A 17,234-nucleotide genomic window follows, 5' to 3' on the forward strand; every position below is an offset into this window, starting at 1 on the left:
CATGTTCCAAAACACTCAACATCCTGAAGAGGGCTAGAAAAGCAGTCTTGTTAAAGGATGGACATTCGATTCCACAAGAAATACGAATCTTACTCGACTGGGGAGGACGACTTCGACCCAAGAGCGCATGAGACATATTATCTATAGCCGTCAGAACATAGATAATACACCCGCATGGAAGATTACCCATAACCGGGTTGTAGGTGGTTAAATGAATAATCGACCGAAAACATCCTGAAGAGAGCGAAAGCAAACTTGTTAAAGGATGGACATTCGATTCCACAAGGAATACGAATCTTACTCTGCTGGTGATAACAATCGCAAGATTGACCAAAGAGTGCATGAGATATATTATCTATAGCTGTCAAAACGTAGATAATAACCTCGCATGGAAGATTATCCATAACCGGGTTGTAGGTTGTTAAATGAATAATCGACCGAAAAGAAAGGCATCAGGGTACCAGGACTAGGTATGCAAAGATGACCAATCAAAAGAGGATAAAGTTGCTAACTCGGAGCAAGTATCCAAAAAGAAAGGGTAGACCCAATGGGGACAATACTGCTTGATCAAAGCAAGTATCCAAAGGGGAAAGAATATCAATACCGCAAAGAGGGGATTACATCTACCGGTTAGTAGGCAGAAAACCACGGAAAAGTAACCAGTCATCGATAGGATGAGCACACAGGGCTAACTCCAACAAGGGGAGGAATGTGGGATTTTACAACTACCAGCTAGTAGGTAGAAAACCACAAAGATAGGACTTACAGCTACCGGTTTGTAGGTAGAGGCCAACAAACAGAATGAACCACAAAGGCTACCTCTGTTAGGGGGTGAAAGTGGGATTTTACAACTACCAGCTTGTAGGTAGAAAACCACAACGATAGGACTAACAACTACCGGGTAGCGGGTAGAAGACCGTAAAGAAAGGACTTACAGCTACCGGTTCGTAGGTAGAGGCCAACAAATTCCGCTGAGGATAAGATGAATGAGTGCCGGTTAGTGAGCGACTATTCATTTATGCCCCAGGGAGGCACAGGAGACAGCCAACAGGAAGCCAATTTAGGATCGATCCAAAAAGGCAGACTGAAACAAGACTCATCCTAATGAGGAAAGAACTCAATAGGGAAAACCCATCCCAATGTGTGTTGGGAGGGAACGGAAACAACCGTCATCCACGAGGATGTATCTCAGTGGGGAAATGGCAGGAAAGGATAGACACTTTCTGCTTAAGGGGTTGGCTCTACATGGAGAGATCAGACACACCCAACTCTGCTAGGAAAAACTACTAGAGAGATCTGTATCAACAAAATAGCAGGAAACAACCATCAACAGATACATGGCAACAGCTGCAACATGAGTATCTGAATGCTATGATTATGCATGTATGCAGTATCTAAAAATGTATGATGAATGCTGACAAACAGACATGCTTAACACGCAGGTCCGGGAATCAACCGTCCGGAGAGAAAACCAAAGTCACCATAGAGCCAAGAAAATCCACTAGAGGCTGGGACAATAGGGAACAATCATCATCCTGCAGGGGAGAAAGACCACCAGAGGTTTCCGGAGGGATCGTCGGTCACAACCGGAGAAAAGAGTTCAACATACAGGCGGATGCGCCACAACAACTTGTGCTGGAAATCAGGGATACCAAGAAGCAACCAGATCTCTGATGAGGATACATAGGCATTGATAAAGCTCATCATGCCAACAACTCCGCTCGGGGATCTATCTGAGGACATGATGGAGCACTAGGATGTCAATCCATAAAATACCGAATCTTCCAAAGAAAAGCACCCATGCTGGTGGAGAGGAGAAGAATGCTCTGCTGGAGAGACGAACGCTAACGCCTTCAGTAAACACTCTGCTTGGGGAACTACCCCACAAAAGTATTTCAACAGCAACCTTGCTGGGAATGCCCCACGGTAGGGCTCAAACAAACCTATACTGGAGATGCCCCATGATAGGGCCAACAGGGACTTGGAGGAAGAATGTTGTACTGCCGGGAACATGAAGATAAACAACTTCCACCAACACTGCACTGAGCAACCTTGCTGAGGAGAAACCAAAAGAAGTTCGACAGGAGAAAGATACGGTCATGCTTGAGATACGAACAATTGTCTTACCTGTTGGTAATCATACCACCCTCGGGAGAGCACTGCGGATCTCCTAAGTATCCTTCCATCATCGTGAATGTTCACCTTGTTTAAGAACAATTTTGAAAAATTTGTTTATTTTGAAAACAATGATACTTTATCAATGAAAACATGCAAAACATTTGTTGAGTTGAAACAAATAAGAGTGCAAATAATTGGATAAAAGCTCAAATTGATGTGATGGAATGGTAGTCTGCAAAGGGCGAGACTCCATAGATCTGTACAAGTTTGAAATCGGTGATATATATTGAAGAGGGCTACATTGAACATAATGACCTTTTCTCTACCATTCTGAACTTTCGATGTATTCGGAGTTTCAGTCGACGACGAATCGAGAATCCCTGACGGATGACAGATATAGAGCACAGTCTTGTCAAGATGCAGTTACTTGCCAAATCCCTAATTTTTGCCTAGATTGCCCCAGTGTGAGGTGATCAATCTAGCGGGATGCAAATTCTTTTTTTTTTCAATGTCTCTAACTTTTGCCTGGATTGCCCTTTCGGGTTTTCAATCCACCGAGACGCTCCTTTTTGCCTAAGTCGCCCTTTGGGGGTGTTCGACTTAGCGAGCTATTCTGCTTCTCTTTTTTATTGGTAGGCGGAGTATTTCTTGACTGCATCGGGATCCACAGGACGAGTGAACTTCTTCATCCATTATAGTAAGTGTCAAAACACTGCCTGAAAAGGCTCTCTTGACAACATATGGACATTCATAGCTCGGGGTTCACTTGCCCCTGGAACTGGGCACGAAAGACAAGACTTTCTTGAGCACAGGGTCATTTTCTCAGAACTCGAGACTTGACCTTCTTGTCGAATGCTCTCATCACTCTCTGCTGATATGACTGTCCATGACACATGGCAGTTGATCTCTTCCTTTCGATCGGATTCACTTGGTCGTAGTGACTCTGAATCCATTCAGCATCAGTCAACTTGGGACTTGGAGGGTGCTATTTTTCTTTTGTTTCTTTCTTTCTTTTGATTTCTTTTGATTTTGCACCCTCTTTTTCTTCTTTTTTTTTTTTTTTTTTTTGATGCCCCAGTTGGCTGTTCTGCTGATTCTCGAGATGCAGCTGAGTGATCTTCTTTTCTTGCTCAAGAAGTCGGGAAATCTCGTCAGAAATTCCTTCAACATCATCTTCTTCCGCTTCGAATACAGGGAATTCAAAATTGGGAGATGACGTACGATCATTATGTTCAATGGGTTTGAGAAGCAACCTGCATAAAGATTTTGAGTATAAAAAGCACTTTGAAAATCAAACAAGACAATCGTTATGCAGATGAAAAGATTGTTTTTATTCCTGTTTTTAGGGTCTTTTGTGATCACCAATTTCATGCAAAAAGCGAAAAGGGAAAACAAATGGAAAAGCAAATGTTTTAACATGAATTATTTGAATGAAAATATCATTGCACAAAATATTGCCAACAATGTCATCACTTCTCCTTTTGGCATGGGAGAAGGGTTTTTAAACAAAGTGATTATTTCTCTGACTTATGAACAACTGTAGGAAAGCCCACAGTGACCCAATTGTGATAGATCCCACCGGGGATGACAACTGTCAGTATCTCTTGCATCAGCAGCTTCTGTTTTCTGAACAACCCTTCTGAAGAAAAAGTCGGCGCCAGCCCAGGACTTGTTATCTTCAAGCTTGATTAACACGGGGACCTAAATCCTCCAAGATCAGAATACCTGACCTCACGAGGTCTTGAACCTTCACCTTCAGCTGGAAACAACTATCCACATCATGGCCAGGAGCACCCGAATGATACACACAATGCTGTTCAGGCCTATACCACCACCGAGGGTTGACGGGTATGGGCGGCGGGTCTCTGGGAATGATCAAGTTCCGCTCTAACAGAGAGGGATACAGTTCGGCGTAGGACGTGGGGATTGGATCAAAAATGATCTTCTTCCTCTCATTACTTGTACCAGCCTGATTATCATTCTGAGGTTGGTAAGCCTGCTGTTGAGGACGATGTTGTGGAGTCTGATATTGCTGAGTTGGTCTTCTCTGTCGCTGTGGAGTTTGAGTTGCTGGAATAGTCACAGCAGCAGCCTGACGATACTGTCCTTTGTTCACACTCCTCCGTCGGTGCACAGCATTTGTTTCACTTTCTCCCCTTTTGGGTGCCCCAGAGTATAGCTTCTTAGAATTTGAAGAACTTGAAGAGCCAGGTTGCTCTGACATTAACAGTCTCTGCAGCAAGAGGCTGTTCACTGATTCTGATCCCCCTCAATTCATCACTCACGGCATAATCATCGACGAGAATAGTGACAGCAGCATTCTCATGAACGGATACACCCACTGGTGAAGCACGGTGGACTGGTGGAATCACGGCTTCCAGTCTCTGGGCTAAGGCACGCAGCTCCTCTTGCCCCTGAACAACTCCTTGCATCATCGTCATAAACTGGGCCATGTTTGCCCTCATCTCAGCCAACTCAGCTTGAACCTGATCCATACTCCTCTGTTGATTCAATCTGGTTGAGTAGCGGTGCGGACGATGATCAGCAATCCTGTCTCAGTCATGAACCAAAGTGAGAAGTCTTGTCCCCAAAACATGTCTGTAATGCAAGGATGATATGTACATGATATGCATGATGCGGATGCGGATGCTATTTTATCACGGATGATCCCGATAAAGGATATGCGTATGCGAGTTAACTTTTTCGGTTTTTTCATGCATTATTATTTTTTTGAAAATAAACATGCTATGATGCAAATGATGTGAACATGACTGGTCAGGCTGTGCGTCTCAAGGCACAGGGTCAAAGCTTCGGCTTGAACTCTGATCACAAACATCTGAAACCCAAAGTCAATCTGATCAACTGGCATCTGAAACCAATCTGAGGAACCAAGTCACCATAAATCCGACTTGGGGAGTTCCGAAATAAACGAAACTGGAGATTACATCACTATCATCACAGGAACATCCACTGAACGGATGACAATCAGATCCTCTGAACCGGTACTCTCAATTCAACCCGGGGATCCGAAATAAACGGAACCCGCTGATAAACCACGGACAGAACTCCGACGTCCCAGAAATAAATGTCCATAAATTCGGCTGAACCAAAGTCACCATCACAGCACCACTGGCAGAAACCGTATCTGTAGAGATCAAAACCCTCCCCTCACAAGTGAATTCTAACAAGGTCATCCTAAGGCGGACAAGGGTGTCAACAATCGGGCAAAGATACTCAACGGGTTTGCCCTCTCGGGTGTGCCGTTGTAGCTCTCTTAAGATCGTCTAAACCAAAGATCCGGGAAAGAACGATCACCGAAGTCAACAGCTCATAAGAGATAATCCGACCTAAGCGGAATAACTCCACCCGGAAGGACTCTCTCAAATGAACCTCGTCCGACTGTGGTGACATGTCTCCTCATCATGTCGTACAACATGTGAAGATACATGAGACCACGCTAATCCTAGGTGTATACTCAGGCCTAGGTATTGGGCCTCACTCAGAACACCCACCCCAAAACAGAGGAACCACCTGCACAGGAGACAGCTCAATGACAGTATGATGCATGCAAACATAAATGCAAACAATAAATGCAAACAATAAATAACATGAATGCAATAAGTCAAACAGCAAACAGCAACCAAAACCCTATCCTAGAGAGCGCTAGGAGAGACTCGCTTAGGGAAGATGGACCAGCAAGAGGTCAACTTCTCTATGTCCCCAGCAGAGTCGCCAGCTGTCGCATTACGCGAAAAACCGGTGGGAAAAGAAGAAACAACAGAGCCGCCACCGTGCGTTATTTATCCCAAAAGAGGGAAAGGAAACGCTCGAAGTAAACCTAGGAAAGAACATGGTCTCGCGACCAGAGAGAATGGGACCGGGAGTCGGTTATGCGAAGGGAAGGTATTAGCACCCCTACGCATCCTTCGTACTCGACGGGATCCACGCACAATAGAAAGGAAAATTGGTTGCTAAAACGCTGCTCACACACACACACTGGCTGAAAGAGACGCAAGAAAACAAACAAGACTGAAACTGACTCGGCAGGATATCGTATCCTGGGCCTACTTAGTCTATCAGGCATAGACATCAGAGTCGAAGTAGTTCGGACTGGGGGAACGAACCATGCTCGCTAGGATGTCGCACCCTATGCATACGTATCTTCTCGGACGAGAGAAGAATCAGAGCATTCGTAGCTCGGCTAACACGCACACAAACAAACACAGGCAAAGGCAAACATGGAGCCTGAATGCCAATCACTGGACTTACATCAGCATCCGAACCAAAACACACCCACACTGGAACCCGAATGCCACTCGATGGTCTTACATCAACTTCCAAGCACACAACAACACAACAAGTTAATAGGGAGTCGGGGACTCGAGCCTATAACTGTCAAACACACACTCAAACAAACAGACAACAAATTGCTAAGGAGTCAGGCACTCGAGCCTAGCAATTGTCAAACAACACACACAAAAAGAAAAAAGGCGCCCGGAGAGATCAGCTCATCTCCTGCCTACGTACCTCATCTGGACATGAGAATCAGAGTTGCCGTAGTTCGGCTAAACTATTCTTGTTGGTTTGTGTCTTTTAAGTGGACAACGTCACTGCGCAATCTACCGGATGCTCGACCTTTGGAGACTTACTCATCTGTAGTAGAAGGAGTTAACGTATCCTTAAGAGGGGATAATGTTTGTTTGTGTTTTAGGAAAGCCCAAGCAAGAAAGGAAGTCCTATACGAAGGAACCGTGCTACCTTAATTGACATGCAAACGAGACTACGCGGAGTCTAACAAACCTAGGGGATACAATCACACCACACAAACATATACAGCATGAAATAAACACACCAACAAGGGGCTCAAACATCAAGGCTAGGTTTTAGTCGAGGGGTCATATCAACCTCGACAAACAAACCTCTGGAATGGGGTGAATGTTGCTCTTAACCTTGCCATTGAGGGGCTAAGGTGAAGCAGATGAAAGGAGATGAGGGGTGTGCCTCATTGCTCTTATCCTTGGCCTGGGAGAGCTTAAGACAAGAATGTGTGGGTTCAGAAAGTGGGAACCCTTCTACACATTTAAAACTGACTCAACTGTACAATTGTACAAGATCTTGGGTTTGTATCTGCAATGCATCAACACAGTGGTGTGAGCAAAGCAGATGACACACAGAATAGCAGGGGATAGGTTGCATATCCCTTGGTTCTGCCAATTGCCTCTTCACTTAGGAGGTCTTTGACTATGTACAAGGACAAATTAAACATACACAAACATTGCCTCTTAAGGAGGACTTCAGACAGTTGCCTGGCCAAGTAACAGGCCAGGTCTTCCAGACTACATGAAGATTAAGGGATATACCTCAATGCAAATTGCTTATACAAGCAAAGCAAAGCAAAAAGTTCACAAGGAACTAAGCAACTAAAAGCACCTGAAATAGTCAAGCAGATGTTAGTATACAACTTCAAAGCAAAGCAAAAGGAAACAGACATTAACAGTTAATCAGAAGCAAGTGAATGTGCAAGGCACAAGGCTTAAGGCATGTGAGCCAAGCCACCTACAAAACAAACAAGTTAGTCAATGATATTCAAGCAAGCTCAATCAAACAGAATTGGTCTCATTGGTCATTTGTTGGTCAACCTGAAAACATGAACTCAAAGGTGAGTAACAGGACCACTAGGGCAAGCCTAGGGTCAAAAAGGAATGAAAAAGTCAAAACAGCAAAGGGCAAGCATCCAAAATCATGTTCAAACAATTAAGAAACACAACCAATTGGGTTCACATGCATATCAATCATTATCATCATTTCATGAACAGTTTAAGTCAAAGCATTGCAAACAGAAGCTCATAGGAGTCAACAGAAAGACTTGCATCAAAAGTCAACTCAAACATTTCCAAAAATCACCAAATAAATCATGATCAATCCTAGCACATAGCATGGTAAGCATGTCAAATTTCATCTCATTTGGACAAGTGGAAGGCAGTCAATGAAAATCATAAAGTCAAAGCAATTTTGAACATGCTCAAAGAAGTCAACCAAACATGCATCAACTTAGAAAAATCATAAGTCATAGATGGTGTATGATAAATGAATGGGACTAAAACCATGGCAAATATGAGGATGTCTAGTTATCTCATGTAAAATTTCATGTCCATCTAATAAAGTATGAGAATTTCACAAATGAAATGGCAACATGCATCACATAAGGTCAACATTTTGGTCAAACAGAGGAGAAAATCTCAAACAAATGGAAAATGGCACAAATAATTCCAAGAAAAATCATGTGCAAACTAGACATACAAGAGTAGGTTCATGCAAAAAATCAGTTCATTTGGAGGTCAAGAAGCATGGATACAAAAATCAGCAATTTGCACAACCATGGTGTGACACAAGTTGTCACACCCTACTTCAAAAATTCACAACTCTCGAACCACATAAGATAAATTCATGATCTTTACATCAAAATAACCATGGATGAGTGTAGATTAAGCACAAAAAATTTCAGATCAAATGGATAATGCATCACAATTTCACAAAAGATTTGGCAAGATGTACAAAAATTGATCACATGAACAAAACCCTAATGTCATTTAAAATCTACTCATCCAAAAAATCAGCAAAAATCATGATAAAATACTAGAGATCATACAGGACAATATGCAAAAAATTTCATGAATTTTGGATTTAATATGAAGATGTTATGATTTTTGTAAGTTAGGCATGGTAAGTGAAATAAACATTGCAAAATAAGGTGAATTAAATAATGATTATTGGAATAAACATTTAAAAAAACCAAAAGACCAAAACGTCCCTCGCTGAGTATGAAACTCAGCGTTTCATTTAAATGGTGGGTCAACGCTCCAGTCAACGCGCCTCTGGACCAATAGCAGGCCGGCACGGTAAATCATTGGGACCAATTAAAAAGTTTCCCTAAAAGCAAACATGCACCGCGTACGTACAGCAGACCTAGGGATCAAACGGCATGGCTACAGGAAAAGAAATCCAGATTTCGTTTTGCATAATAAACCCAGTATCACGTTGCAGAAAGAATGTCCAGTATATACATGTTCATCACAGCAAATTCAGCAACACAATTTTTTTACTAAAATCGAAAATCCAAAATACCAAAATGCTCATCTAAACATGCTCAAGCATAAATCAACTTCCATTAATCTCAACTCATGCTAAAATGGACAAATCATGTAAAAAAAGTAAATGAACATCAAATTTGGATTTCAAATTTCTCTCTCAATTCCTAACCGTTTTCTTCGATTCAAAGCTCAGTAAGCTCATGGCAAAAAGATCTCCACGATATATCTCATGATTTTGGAAAAACAAAGAAGTCGAAAAACTCACTTGATTTGAAGAAATCAATGAAATAGTGTTGTTTGGATGTGTTGAAGTGAAACAGATGTCCAGCAAGCTTCCCAAAGTTGAATGGAGAGTGACTTGTAGCTCAACAACCCTTGGAAGTGCTCAAATCGAAAATCACCATTGATGTGTGCTTGGTAAAACAGAACATGAGAATGCTGTACAGTCGAGATTCAGGGCTCCAAACAGCTTCCAAAGTGATGGCAAAATGAAGAACAAGTGAGCAGGGGTCCTGTTCTTTGAAGGTTTTTGCAGAATTTCAAAATGAAAGGATTGTGTATTTTGAGAGCAAGTGATCTTTTCTGTTAGAAATGAGGCTGCTGCTAGGGTTTTTGGACAGAGAATATGTTTATATACTTCTGTTTAGTGTTCTCTAATCAAGTGTTAATCAACTTTATCTCAAATGAACCAATTTTGCCAATTTGCTAATTTCAACCAAGTGCACAAGGAGGGTGTGATTCTGCACGAAATGGGCCTTCCAACATGTCACAAACCACATTTCTGAACTATTTCAATTGGCCAATCTGATGGAAATTGCTTAATTCAAAAATTCAAATTTGTACCACACTTGAAAATAAACATGTAAGTTCAAAAAGGGCCATTTTGAATGGTGAGGTTTTGATGAATGATGAATACATTTTTGGAAAGAGGGGATCAAATAGGACTTGTAGGAAAAAACCCCACCAAAATTGGCCAAATGGTTAGAGAGATATGGCCTTTTGAAGTTCAAGAAAATTTGAAAATGAATTGATCATATCTTGCCAACCATACATGGGATTTGAGAGTTCTTGGACTTTTTGGAAATGGGAGAACAAGATCTTCAACTTTCATGTTGGGCAAAAATTCATTTGAAGCTTGTATCATGATGTAAATTTGAGGATCAAGACTTTCCATTTTTGGCAAATTCCAATTACAGGTCCAGTTTCTATTTTTGGAAATTTTCTGTTTGGCTTCAAATTCTTCAATGATGTTGTTTGCCATGATATATGAGGCCTATTTGGACATGAATAAGCTCTCTCAAACCAAATCCATCCATCAAAACCATAAAATCAATCACAGTTGACCAAGTTTGACTTTTTAGGGTTTCTGACTGATTGTGCATGGACTGATGACCTCTGAGCATCCAATCTTTGACCTGAACACTTCAAATGGATCCTCAAGTCATGTGAACATGTTGGACCAACCCTAGGGCCTTGGCTCCTTGAGAAACACACTTGCTTGCTTGGTTGACTGATCTCCTAATCAGTTTGACCTAATTTCTTGATTGGCTTGCACTTGAGGCAAAGGGGACAATGCAATGCTATGCAGTGGACCATGTTATGCTATGACCTAATATGAAAATGTATGTACAATGATAGGTGCAAATTTGAGGTGCTACAGATCCCAAGTCAGAGTTTTGCTTCATCAAGAAGTCACAGTTGAATCCTCAATGTTGGGCACAATACATAAGCTCCAAGAGATACCTCTAATTAGGGTTTGATTGTTGAGCCACCTCGAGTTGCAGAGAAACCCTAGCTTCCACTAGGTGCAAGTACAAAGCTTTGAACCCATGATACTTGTCCTCTTGTGGTAGACCATGCTATGCATAATTAAATGAATGACCACAAGGATATGCACATGATTAGGGTTAGTGACCTAGATGAACTTTGTGAAGGGTGAGGTGAATTTTGGGGTATGATAGGCGGTAACAGTCAACCTCCATGGTCATCCAGTAATAACTCGCCCTCAAGATTTTCTTGACCATCATGTGTCCACTAGCATGTGTCATATATGAGCCTTCATGTATTTCCATTATAATCCGGTTTGCTTCTTGTTTGTCTATGCATCTAAGCAAAACAAAATCATAATTCCTTTTGTATTATACCCATCCACTTAAGAAGAACTTGGCTGATAATTTTCAAAGGTATTTCTTGTCTGTGATGGATGCATTCTCAGGATATTCTTGGTTTTCTAAGTACTTCATGATATCATAAAACCAGAGGTGGCCATCTGACTCATCTTCGGCTGCCAAATAGTAAGTTGGTTCGTCCAAGTAGTCAAGGTGGAAAGTTGGTGCTTCATTTTTCAATTTTACCTTAAACATGGATGAAAGAGTAGTTAAGGCATAGGCCAACTGATTATCCTCTCAAGGGATGTGATGGATTTTATCTTGTCAAAGTACGAGATTAACTTCAAGACATGCTCCTTGTAAGGGATCAACTTGTGATCACGGGCTTCCCATTATCCTTTTACTTGGTTGATAACCAAGGCCGAATCTCCATAGACTTCGAGGAATTTGATCCTAAGATCAATAGCAGCTTCAATACAGAAGATACAAGCCTCATACTCCGCCATATTGTTGGTACACTCAAAGCATAACCTCGTAGTGAAGGGTAGATGAAAACCAATAGGGGATGTGATGACTGCCCCAATGCTATTTCCTTAAGCGTTAAAAGCTCCATTAAACACAAGTGTCCATCGAGACCCAGATTATGGTCCTTCCTCGGGGCCGAGGATATTGCAATCCCTTATCAACATGATATTCTCGTCAGGTAATTCAAAGTGCATGGATTGATAATCCTCCAAGGGTTGGTGGGCAAGATAGTCAGATAAGGCATTTCCTTTGACCGCTTTTTGGGTGACATGTTGAATGTTGTACTCAGTTAGGGCCATCTACCAACGGGCGACTCTACCGGTTAGAGTAGGATTTTCAAAGATGTATTTGATAGGGTCCATCTTGGATATTAGGAGTCTTGTATATGTAAGCATGTATTGCTTCAAGCGTTTGGCAGCCCAAGCAAGTGCACAACAGGTTTTCTCAAGCATCAAATACCTACTCTCGCAATCAGTAAACTTCTTGCTTAAGTAGTATATGACGTGCTCTTTTCTTCAAGTCTCGTCATGTTGTCCGAGGACACATCCCATAGACCCCTCAAGGACGGTGAGGTACATAATTAAAGGTCTGCCAGACACATGTGGCATCAAGATTGGAGGTTCTTATAAGTACTCCTTGATCTTCTCAAAGGCATTTTGATAGTTGTCGTTCCATATCACTGCCTGATCTTTGCGAAGCAACTTGAACATTGGCTCACAGGTGGACGTGAGATGAGATATGAATCTAGCTATGTAATTCAATCTCCCTAAAAATTCTCATACCTCCTTCTGAGTTTTAAGCGCATACATAACTTGTATGGCCTTAACCTTTTCAGGATCTACTTCAATGCCTAGTTGTTGTATGATGATGTATTATGTTTGTTTATCAATATCACTCATCGATTTGGCTTGATCAAAACCCATTTTGATCAACTAGATCCTTTCATTTGATACACTTCCCCCTATCTTTGTTAAGTGACTATAAGTCCCTTGGCCACTTGATGAGACTTGTATCTATTACTTTGGAGCTTCAACCTCTCAACCAGTACATGACTTCCAATGAATAACAGTCGCTTTTCTCATCATATCTCAAGCATCCTCACAAGCATATTTGGGAACCTACTTCAACAACTTGTCAGTCATTGACTAAGCTTGCATGTCATGAGCCTTAAGAAATGGAAAATGATGAAAGAGGATCTTCCCTACCCTTGTTTAGAGTACCTTTGTGCATAAGATGTAAACCCTAGCTGCTCAGAGTATTCGTTTCCATTCATAGACTTTAGTGCAATTCCAGTCAATTCACTGTCAAGTTTGCAACTTGCTATGTGGCTTTTTTTTATCATTTCTTGGTTTAAACACCATTGTAATCACCTCTCTTAGGGACACACCTTTTATGGTTAACCATATTATCCTCTCTTAGGGAAACACCTTCTATGGTTAACCCCCTTATCCTTTTCTTTGGGACACACCTTTCATGGTTAACCCCCATCTTTTGGTTTAAACACCATTGTAATCACCTTTCTTAGGGACACACCTTTTATGGTTAACCCCTTATTATTTTCTTTGGGACACAAATTTCATGTTTACCCCCAATCTCTTGGTTTAAACATCATTACCTTACCATATGAGACCCAGTGCTTTCGTAAGACCCTTGTCATGTTAGACCATATACTTTGACAAGTTTCTGCTTTCTTTTCCTTACCATGTTAGACCTAGTGCTTTTGTAAGACCCTTGTCATGTTAAACCTTGTGATTTGAAAAGTTCCTACTTTCTTTTCCTTACCATGTTATACCTAGTGCTTTGGTAAGATCCTTGTAATGTGAGTCTCTGTGCTTTGACAAGTTCATGCTTTCCTTACTTACCATATCAGTCCCAGTGCTTTGGTAAGCCCTCTTCTTTCCAGTTTAAACAACACCCTCAATCATATCTTTTTCTCAGTCTTTGTCCTCCAAACTACGGAGTTCTGACTTCCTTATTGCATTATAAGGATACGTAGGCACGAGGATGCGAATCATTAGCGAGCATCTTCCTTTCTTTGTCCTCTCCGATTCCACGAGCTATGAGGCTCTGAATTTCTCATTGCACAATGAGAATACGTAGGCATGAGGGCCACAATTCTCCTCGAGCACTCTTTTCCTAACCCTTTTCTTTTCTATAGGCATGTGAATATTATAACACCCATCCAAGCAAGAGCGTTCAAAATGGTTCCCATGGAGTACCATGAATGTGAGGGATGCCAATACCTCCCCCTTGCATAACCGACTTCCGTACCCGTTTCTCTATTTCCCTTGGGTTTTATCGATATATTCCTTTACCTATTTTGGGATAAATAAAGTTCAGTGGCGACTTTATTGTACCTTCGAGCGTGTGATGTGTTCAATGCGTATATATTTCAGCTAGCTTTAGACCCATAATACCATGGATACCTAACTCTAAAATCATTTTTGCTACATATATACTTCAAGGGAGAAGCAAACACAACAATCCTGGTACCTGGACAGTGTCTGCTTACGACATATGACAAGAGAAAGGCTTGTGTTTTAAACCCTCATTCTGAAAGAGGGAGGAACTGTGGGATTTTGAGGAACCCAAAAAGGGAAGACCATTGGTACATGTACTATTGGTAACTCATCTTTGTCTATTAATGATGTGTGGTTGGTAGATGGGTTGAAACATAACCTACTTAGCATAAGTCAATTTTGTGATAGTGGTAATGAAGAAGTGTTTAATAAAAACATTTGTACAGTCATGAATGAATCTGATAAGTCTCTAATGTTCAGGGGAAAAAGGAAAGGCAATGTTTACAAAATCAATTTTTCTGAATTGGCTTATTAGAAGGTAGTTTTTACTCTATCAGTGAATGATGAAAAATGGGTATGGCACAGAAGGTTATGTCATGCTAACTGAATATTAATCTCCAAGATTAGCAAGTTAAAACTTGTTAAGGGGCTTCCAAATCTTAACTATCATTCAGATGCTCTTTATGGAGCGTGCCAAATTGGGAAAATTAACAAAACCTCTTTTAAAATAAAGAATATTGTCTCTACCTCTAGACCTTTAGAAATGCTTCACATTTATTTGTTTGGTCCTGTTAACACTGCATCAATCAATGTGAAGAAATATGGACTTGTTATAGTTGATGACTTTAGTAGATGAACTTGAGTTAAATTTCTTAGAGCCAAAGATGAGGTATATGATATGTTTAGTGTCTTCTTCACTCAATTACAAAATTAAAAAGGGTCAAAAAATTTAAAAGTAAGGAGTAATCATGGGGGAGAGTTTGAAAATGAACCTTTTGAAAACTTTTGTGAAAAATATGGAATCCTCGATGAGTTTTCTTCTCATAGAACTCCACAGCCAAATGGAGTTGTAGGGAGGAAGAACATATCCTTATAAAAAATGGCCATAACCATCACTCATGAAAATAATTTTCCAAAGTACTTATGGGCAGAAGTTGTAAACACGACTTGTTATATTCAAAACAGTGTCTACATCAGACCCATTCAGAATAAAACAACATATGAGTTATTCAAAGGAAGAAGACACAACATTTCTTATTTTCATCAGTTTAGATGTACATGTTACATCTTAAACAATAAAGTCTATCTGAATAAATTTTATGCCAAAGGTCAAAAGGGTATGTTTTTAGGATACTCTGAACGCTCAAAGGCACACATATAATATAACTCTGAAACCGTAATGGTTGAAGAGTCCATACATATCAAATTTGAGGACAAAAGTCTTGGATGTAAAATCTCAGAGATAGTTGAAATTTTTTCAGAGTTTAATATATCAGAAGTCTCTCCAGAAGCTGGTTGATCAAAAGCTATAGCTCCTTCAGAAATTGTATGTTCATAAGCTAGAGCTTCATAAGCTAGATGTTCATAAGCCGGTGGCTTAGAACCTACCCCAACTTCTAAAATACATACAGATGAATCAATTCTTGAAGATGCTCCATATGACTCTCAAGAAGCTTCACAATCCAGAAAAACCTTCAAGTACAAGTCTTCTCATCCAGAAGAGTTCATCATTGGAAACAAAGACAACCTTTTGAAAATAATATTTGAATTTAGAGAAGAGAATTCATTGCTAGGAATTATCTCCATGATATAACAAACTTATGTTAATGAAGCCTTATTAGATGATAAATGGATTATGGCCATGCAAGAAGAACTGAACTAGTTTAAAAGGAATGATGTGTGGGATCTGGTTTTCAAACCTCATCAGAAGAACATCATTGGAATAAAATAGGTGTTCAGAAACAAGGTGAATGAGCAAGGATATATGGTAATAAACAAATCTAGACTGGTAGCTTAAGGCTATAGTCAACAGGAAGGTATAGATTTCTCTGAAACCTTTTTGCGCTAGTTGAAAGGTTAGAGGCAATCAAACTTTTTTTCTTTTATTCTATTAACCATGATATTGTTTTATATCAAATGGATATCAATAGTGATTTATTAAAAGGAGTCATTTCTGAAGAAGTGTATATCAAATAACCCCCTGGGTTTGAGGACTTAGTCCATCAAGATTTTGTTTTTAAACTTAAGAAATCACTTTATGGACTCAAACAAGCTCCAAGAGCTTAGTACTGTGAAGTCATGGCTTCTTGATGATTTTAATGATTACAACATCTCTCAATAATTCTCATGTGAAAAGATCAAAAAGCTGTCAAAGACTTGAAGTGAATTGAAGTGGAGTAAAGATTCAAGTGAAGTATATCATTTCAAAGGATCAAGTATCATCATTGGTATATCTAAAACTTTCACTAATATGATATACAAGTGTTCAAATATTTATTCCATGATATCTTGGTTCATATAGAAAATTAGGATGTATTGCATTTCATTTTTCACATTCTGCCAAATTCTATTTTTCAAAACTGGGCTTCAGTAACCGGTTACCCACCGAGCAGTAACCGGTTACCACTGTTGTTTTTCAAATATTTTTTGGACGTTGGAAGCAGGTAATCGGTTACCCACCGAGCAGTAACCGGTTACCACTGACGAATTTTGGCAGATTGGTGCATTTCTTCATTCAAATGTTTTCTTTGCATTCCTTTGAATCATGGCATCCTTTCATTCATCACACTCTTTCAAAAAGGTGTTTGTAGCAATATATAAACATCATTACTCATTTTTTTATGACCACCTCCTTTCTTGCAAACACTTTCAATTAATCATTCTTATAAAAACTCAGATTTTTATCAAGTGTCCAAAAACTTTCTTAAAAAAAAGGTATTCTTTGCATTAAACCTTCATATACCTTGCTAAGAATACATATAATTTGGTTTGAACACTTGTATACTACATTGAGTGATTGATATCCAAAGGGGAAGATTAATCCAAGTGATTAATATATTCAAGATTCATCATCAACTTTTTAATTAAGTTCA

The sequence above is a fragment of the Lathyrus oleraceus genome, chromosome 1, assembly GCF_024323335.1.
Source record: "Lathyrus oleraceus cultivar Zhongwan6 chromosome 1, CAAS_Psat_ZW6_1.0, whole genome shotgun sequence".
Lineage (NCBI taxonomy): Eukaryota > Viridiplantae > Streptophyta > Magnoliopsida > Fabales > Fabaceae > Lathyrus > Lathyrus oleraceus.